Consider the following 6,516-nt stretch of genomic DNA (forward strand, 5'->3'; position numbering starts at 1 on the left):
CTTGACCAGATTGAGTCAAGTCTAGCCTACTGCACCGGGTCTGAATCTGGGTTAGTGACCAGTACAAATACACTAAATAGATAGAATAATCAAAAATGCGTAAGCACCTCCACGTTGGAGTACATTTCTAGAGGCAACTGCCTGGTTCAGTGATAGAAACACAACTGACAATTAGCTGTCAAAAAATGTAAACAAAGATCCGCAGTATAGCGTTTGGCCGCACGTGAATGCCAATATGACGTTACGTCCGGATAAACAAATGTGCAGAGGAATCGCGCGTATATTTAGGAGCTTGATTTCTACAATAAATATGATGAATGGAATGGTAACATCGATTGAAATGAATAAAGTACAGTCCTTAATTACTAACAAAACCAACAATCCAGGTTGACAAAGAGAAATAAGCGTAAAAAATGCGATATAAGTGGAGTCAATCTGAGTCGCCAGACGCACATAAAAGGTATAGTAAGAAAGCGTCTCAAAACTGTCAGTTAAATGTCAAGCTCGGTAGGCTGTTCATAGCATTGTCCCCTCCTCTAAGAATTGGTCCCCAAATTGGAATGACATGAAAGCAGTAAAGGTACCAAACTATAATAAAGGCAAAACAGTTGAAGAGCTTGCATCTGACTAAAAGTTTTGACTACAAAAAAAAATTACAGATGTATAGATTTAATGCATTCAATATGAATGAAATTCAGATATGAACTGGTAAAGACAAATCTTGTTAAACCTGCAGTTGATTACTTTAACAATTTAACTATTTTCAGATATGCTAATAACGGTCTATTTAAGCCTGGTTCATTTACACAATAATTTATCTAACTTATAATCTGTACATATTTAATTAACAGTTGTATTAGAATTAAACTTCAGTCGCACAATGTCTTGCATGACTTAATTAGTTATATATGCATAATACACATACGAATTTATTATTTCAGGGTATTGAAGTACAAGAGAATCATTTGCAGACATACCGTGTCACACTTATACGGATAAACAGACATACTGTGTCACACTTACACGGATAAACAGACATACTGTGTCACACTTACACGGATAAACAGACATACTGGAATTTTGACTCAGCATAACAGGAGTATACAAATTTTTATAATATATCTACTTTAAGGCTTCAGCTATATTTAACAATAATAATGCTATCAGATACGGTGTAGCCTGAATGCTACCGAAACATGTAGTCTAGATGCTACCAGATACGGTGTAGACTGAATGCTACCGAAACATGTAGCCATTATGCTACCAGATACGATGTAGCCTGAATGCTACCAACATTTTCGAAGCCTTGTTTAACTTACTAGTGTATCATTCTTAAACTGAATGACAAATTATGTATCATTACAGTAATACATGGCACACTTACATATGAATATTGAGCATAAAGAACAACAGTAGCTGATAAGAAAACAACAAAGTGGGAATATCAGCTGTAGCTTAGTCTTCAACATTAATATCTAAGCAGAATAATGAACAACAATACATGTATAGAAGACTTAACATTAACGAACAGCAATATGAATGAAACATGAATACATATGAATATTATGCAGCATAAATTATGAAACATACTCATGTATCATACAAATATTACTCAATATAAAAAGAGACATTTCTTGCCAAGATGTCTTGTCAGTCCAATAATTACATTATTTACATAATTATGACATCTTATCTCCTTAATGTACATTATAACTTTGCATTTTTCAGACAGAATCCTAATACAACACTTACAGCAACCATAATGATGAATGCAGAGAAAAATTGTGGAGACGCTTAAGTATATACAATCCTATAATACTAAACTTTACAACTTGTGACATGCACCCCTCTTTTACCATGTCTGTAAATATTACACAGAATAATGTGAAGTGCAAAGTATGCAAAAATGAGGTGTGGCTCACAGTCTAACAATGCAGTAGTACATACCTACAGCCACCATTACAAAGTTAAGATCCTGGATTCAAACCAGTACCTAATATATAATATACCCAGAATTGCATAATAACAACAATATATTTAGTTACAAACACCTGTTAATAATACAGTGCCTGATTCTGTAAATATGTAGGAAAAAGGTAGCAAAAATTGTCTACCTGAAATACTTTGATTATTTCTACCTACATGTAAGTACTACACTAACAGTTTGAGTCTTGAAATTTAAATGCTTGTATTTAAATTTAATCTTTTTTTACAATATGCAGACAACAATATGTAAAAATTTAATTACAATTCTTACTTAACATTTTACTTGAAACTTGAAACTTATAATTTTACAGGAGCAGTACCAGTCCTACTATTATGTGAAAATGCAGAGAATTGATGACTATAGAGTAAACTTTAAAAAGTAAGCTAAGGGTGATGGTAAAGTTAACAAATTTGAAATTACATATTTTCCTAAGTTTTATCTAATCTAATACAGTCTTCTTAGTTAATACAATATACATCTGTTTGACTTCTGATAGTGGTTTCTGGAATCCTTTTCATTGTGTTTCTTCTTCATTTTCATTATATTTCAAATGTTATATTTCTTCTTCATTTCTATTATATTTCAAATATTAAATTTCTTCTTCATTTTCATTACATTTCAAATGTTAAATTTCTTCTTCATTTTCATTATATTTCAATTGTTATATTTCTTCTTCATTTCTATTATATTTCAAAATCTGTAATTCTTTTTCATTAACTAATACAGTAATCTTTATCTTTCTTTTCTTTCACTAGCTTTTCCAGAATAGGAAGGGCATAAAATTTTGTTTCAAACAGCAACTCTCTCAATTCACTTCTACTGCTGTGAAGAAGGTTTAACGGGAAACTGTCTTTGTTGGCTTCACTCCTTAAATAATTTAGAATAATGGGAAAAAATTTGAAATCTCTGTCCAAAAATATTTCTTCAGTGTCAAGATCTGCTAGGTCACTTAAAACTCCTGCAGATGCTTTCAGTGTAGTGGTTGTTGTTTCGTAGATCTTTCCAGATACATTCAGTCTAATTCTTTTTTGTTGGTAATTTCGTATCATTTCAACTTTATTTAGTTTCTTTTTGTTCTCTCTTTGTCTATCATCCAATCGTTTCTTTTTTGTTTTATTCATTTCTTCTTCATTTTTCTTCTCTTGTTCTTTCTTTTTTTCATTCCTTCATTGTTCATCATTTTTCTCCTCTTCTTTCTTCTTCATTTCCTCCTCTTTCTTTCTTTTTTTTCTCCTCTTCTATCTTCTTCATTTCCTCCTCTTTTTTCCGTTGTTCTTCTATCTCCTTATTTCTCAATTCTTCCTCCTTCTATGCTTCCTTTTCCTCTTGCTGTCTTTTTTCATCAGTCTTTCTCATTTCTTCTTTCTTTTTCTGTGCCTCCATCTCTTCTTTCTTCTTCATTTCATCTTTCTTTTTCTGTTCATTTTTTCTCTTTTCTTCCATTTCTAATTCCATTTCTTCTTTCCTAATTTCTTCCTCAATCCGTTTCCTTTCTTTCTTTTCCTCTGCCCTTCTCCTATCTTCCTCTTCTTGTCTTCTTCCCTTTGTTTTTACAATTTCTCCCTTTCAACGTGTATGTCTTCATTACTTGTTTCACTCAATTGCAAATCAATTACAGTGCTTTCAAGGTCTTCCATTTCACTTGTTGATGATGAAGTGTTAGTACTTGATGAAGTTGATGATGAATTTGACGTTGATGATGAATTTGATGATGTTGACGAAGAACGTGATGAAGAGGACAAATTCGGTGAAGATTTTGCTGATGGTGATCTATCTCTGTTACAAGGACGATTATTTCCTTGATCATTAGTTGAAGTTAAGTTAATCTTTCTTTTGTTACCATAGGAAGCTTTTGGTCTAGTTGGGATTCTTATCATTGGGGCATGTTGGTCGATGATAAGACTGTCTACATTTCTAATGTACTCTTGCAGAATCTTCTCTGCCTCCACCCTCTTGCACCAGAAACTGTGTGATACCTTACAAAGTCCTGTCTTGATGTGTGGCAATAATTTCCAGGGGTAGTTCGTAAAAAGATCTTCCCACAGTTTATACATTTGTTACTAATTTGGCTGTGCTGCTCAATCAGATGCGATCGACATTTGCCTCTTGTTGTAAAGTGAATGTGCCCACAGATTTTGCAAGTATATCTTTTCTGGAAGCAAAAAAAAATGATTAAGTACAATTTCTCAATATTCTAACCCATATTGCATTACAGTGTATAATCATAATGTATTTTACTTCTAGCAATGTCGTTTTCTTTTAATAGGTGCGAACACAGAAAAGACTGGAGAACTTCGGACTGGTAGATAACACAGGATGGCTGTAAATTGAATGGTAATTTTTGCACATAATTTGTTTTTCTGCATAATGCTACAACTTCAAATAGATTGATGAAAATAAAAAGGACAAGGTGTAATTGTACATTATCAGTTTGTTACATTAACTGTACAACACAATCTTGCTATGCTCTGCAGACATATGGTTTTAGTTTGTCATGATGTACTACGCGAGGTTTCTGACGTAACCCTTGAATACGGTACAAAATGCTACTGATTTTTGTTAAAACTGTATAGGGACCCTTCCACGGTCTCTTGAATTTACTACTTTGCCCGACTTTCCTTTGTGGGTTATAATACCACACCTGATCACCTACATCATACTGTTGAAAGTTAGTATCGAGGTCATATTTCTTTTTCATGACCTCATTCGAGACTTTAAGTTTGTTCCTAGCATATTCATGTATTTCTACTATTCTACTTTCCAAAGCATTTACATAATCAGAACCATATTTTAGTTTCGTTTCAGCATTTTCTAATTCAGGCTGTCCAAAGACAAGATCAATTGGGAGCCTTATTTCAGAGCCATAGACCATAGATGCGAGTGTGACACCAATGGCTTCATGTACAGAACTACGATGGGCCATTAAACATAAAGGTACATACTTGTCCCAGTCATTTCTGTGCTTGGACACAAATACTGTTATCATGTCGAGAATACTTCTGTTTACACGCTCAATAAAACCTGAACTCTGCGGTCGAAATGGGGTATTTCTAGTCTTTTGAATACCTAGTAGTTTACATAACTCTTGAAACAACTTTGACTCAAATTGTGCTCCTTGATCAGTATGAATAGAAAGCGGTATGCCAGACCTTGAAAATACATTTTCAATTAATGCGTTAGCGACTGTAACTGTTTCTAAATTCGGTAATGGCACTGCTTCTGTCCATTTCGTAAAATAATCTGATACTATCATTAAATACCGATTATTGTTCGCAGTTTTACCAATTGGGCCGACAAAATCTATAGCTACTCTTTCCCATTTAGCACCAGAGGTGAACTGTTTCATAGGGGCCTTAAATTTAGTTTTTGGCATTTTTCGAGATGCACATACACTACATTTTCTACACCACTTCTCCACTGCATCACGCACACCGTAAAAGAAATATTTCTGTCTTATTATTTTCAAGGTTTTCTTCACACCTAGATGTGAACTGGTCAAAGAGTCGTGAGATTCCGACAATATGAACTCGGTCAAACATCTCGATACTACTAGTTGGAACTCGGTTAAACTTCCAACATCATTTCCCCATTTTCGATAAAGCAAACCGTTTCTTATTATGAATGATTCCCACCTGTACCAGTAATACTTCAACTCTACCCTAAATGGAGAAACCTGATTCCAGTCTGGTTTTTCATTAGTCATTACCCACTGCAAGACATGTTTGAGAATTGGGTCAGCCCTTTGTAACTCGCCTACATGTTCTAAATCTAAGTTCTCTAAATTCAACTTGGGAACATCTTCGCTACTTTGATTGGCGTCATTTGCTTGCCTGTTCACTTGCGAATTTGAATTGTCAACAATTCCTTGCGATTCTGCAATAGACTGGTTACTGTCTCTACTTCACGGACCGGGTAAACACTCGTCATTCGCAGGACTCTTGTCAGATACAGACCTGACCTCGGTAGACTCCTTTGAAATTTGTTTACATGACCTTATACTAGAGTCGCTCTTCCTGTCAGATACTTTAGATCTAACCTCGTTAGAAGAGTGCATGGTTTGATCTTGGTTAACATCAACTAATGGATTGTCAGATTTGGACATTCTGACCTCGACACCATTAGTTTAGTTTATACTAATTTGTTTTAGCTCGATTGTGATGAAAGCTTCAAGCTTATTGGAACCACTCTCGAGTCCGCTTCCTGGAAAAACCAGTACTGGTGTCATATGAGAAGTCATGGTCGTGACCCCAGTGGGGCTCGAACCCACGACCCCTGGATTGAGCGGCCGACACCTTATCCACTAGACCACCGCTCCCACACCATTAGTTAAAGACACAGTTGACCTTACCATAACGTCGTCATTTCTATTGCAATTTCGTGGTTTCAACAAGCTGAGACTCTTGACCTTATTTTTCGTACTATCGGGAGTATTGCTAGCTGAGTCATAGTCAGTTAACAATTTCTTGACCTTAACTGAACTTAGTTTGTGATCTTTCACATTATTCTCAGTAGGTATTTGACTTACATTT

At 34.8% G+C, this 6,516-nt stretch overlaps 1 long non-coding RNA gene across 1 annotated transcript; it reads left to right on the forward strand.

Annotated features, from left to right (window-relative positions):
- The first annotated feature begins 2,250 nt into the window (after positions 1 to 2,250).
- LOC123555297 (uncharacterized) lies at positions 2,251 to 4,923 on the forward strand. The gene is made up of 3 exons (XR_008371808.1): positions 2,251 to 2,365; positions 3,606 to 4,321; positions 4,782 to 4,923. It is a non-coding gene; the product is annotated as an uncharacterized LOC123555297 (long non-coding RNA).
- Positions 4,924 to 6,516: the final 1,593 nt, after the last annotated feature.

Source organism: Mercenaria mercenaria, chromosome 7 (assembly GCF_021730395.1).
Source record: "Mercenaria mercenaria strain notata chromosome 7, MADL_Memer_1, whole genome shotgun sequence".
Classification (NCBI taxonomy): domain Eukaryota; kingdom Metazoa; phylum Mollusca; class Bivalvia; order Venerida; family Veneridae; genus Mercenaria; species Mercenaria mercenaria.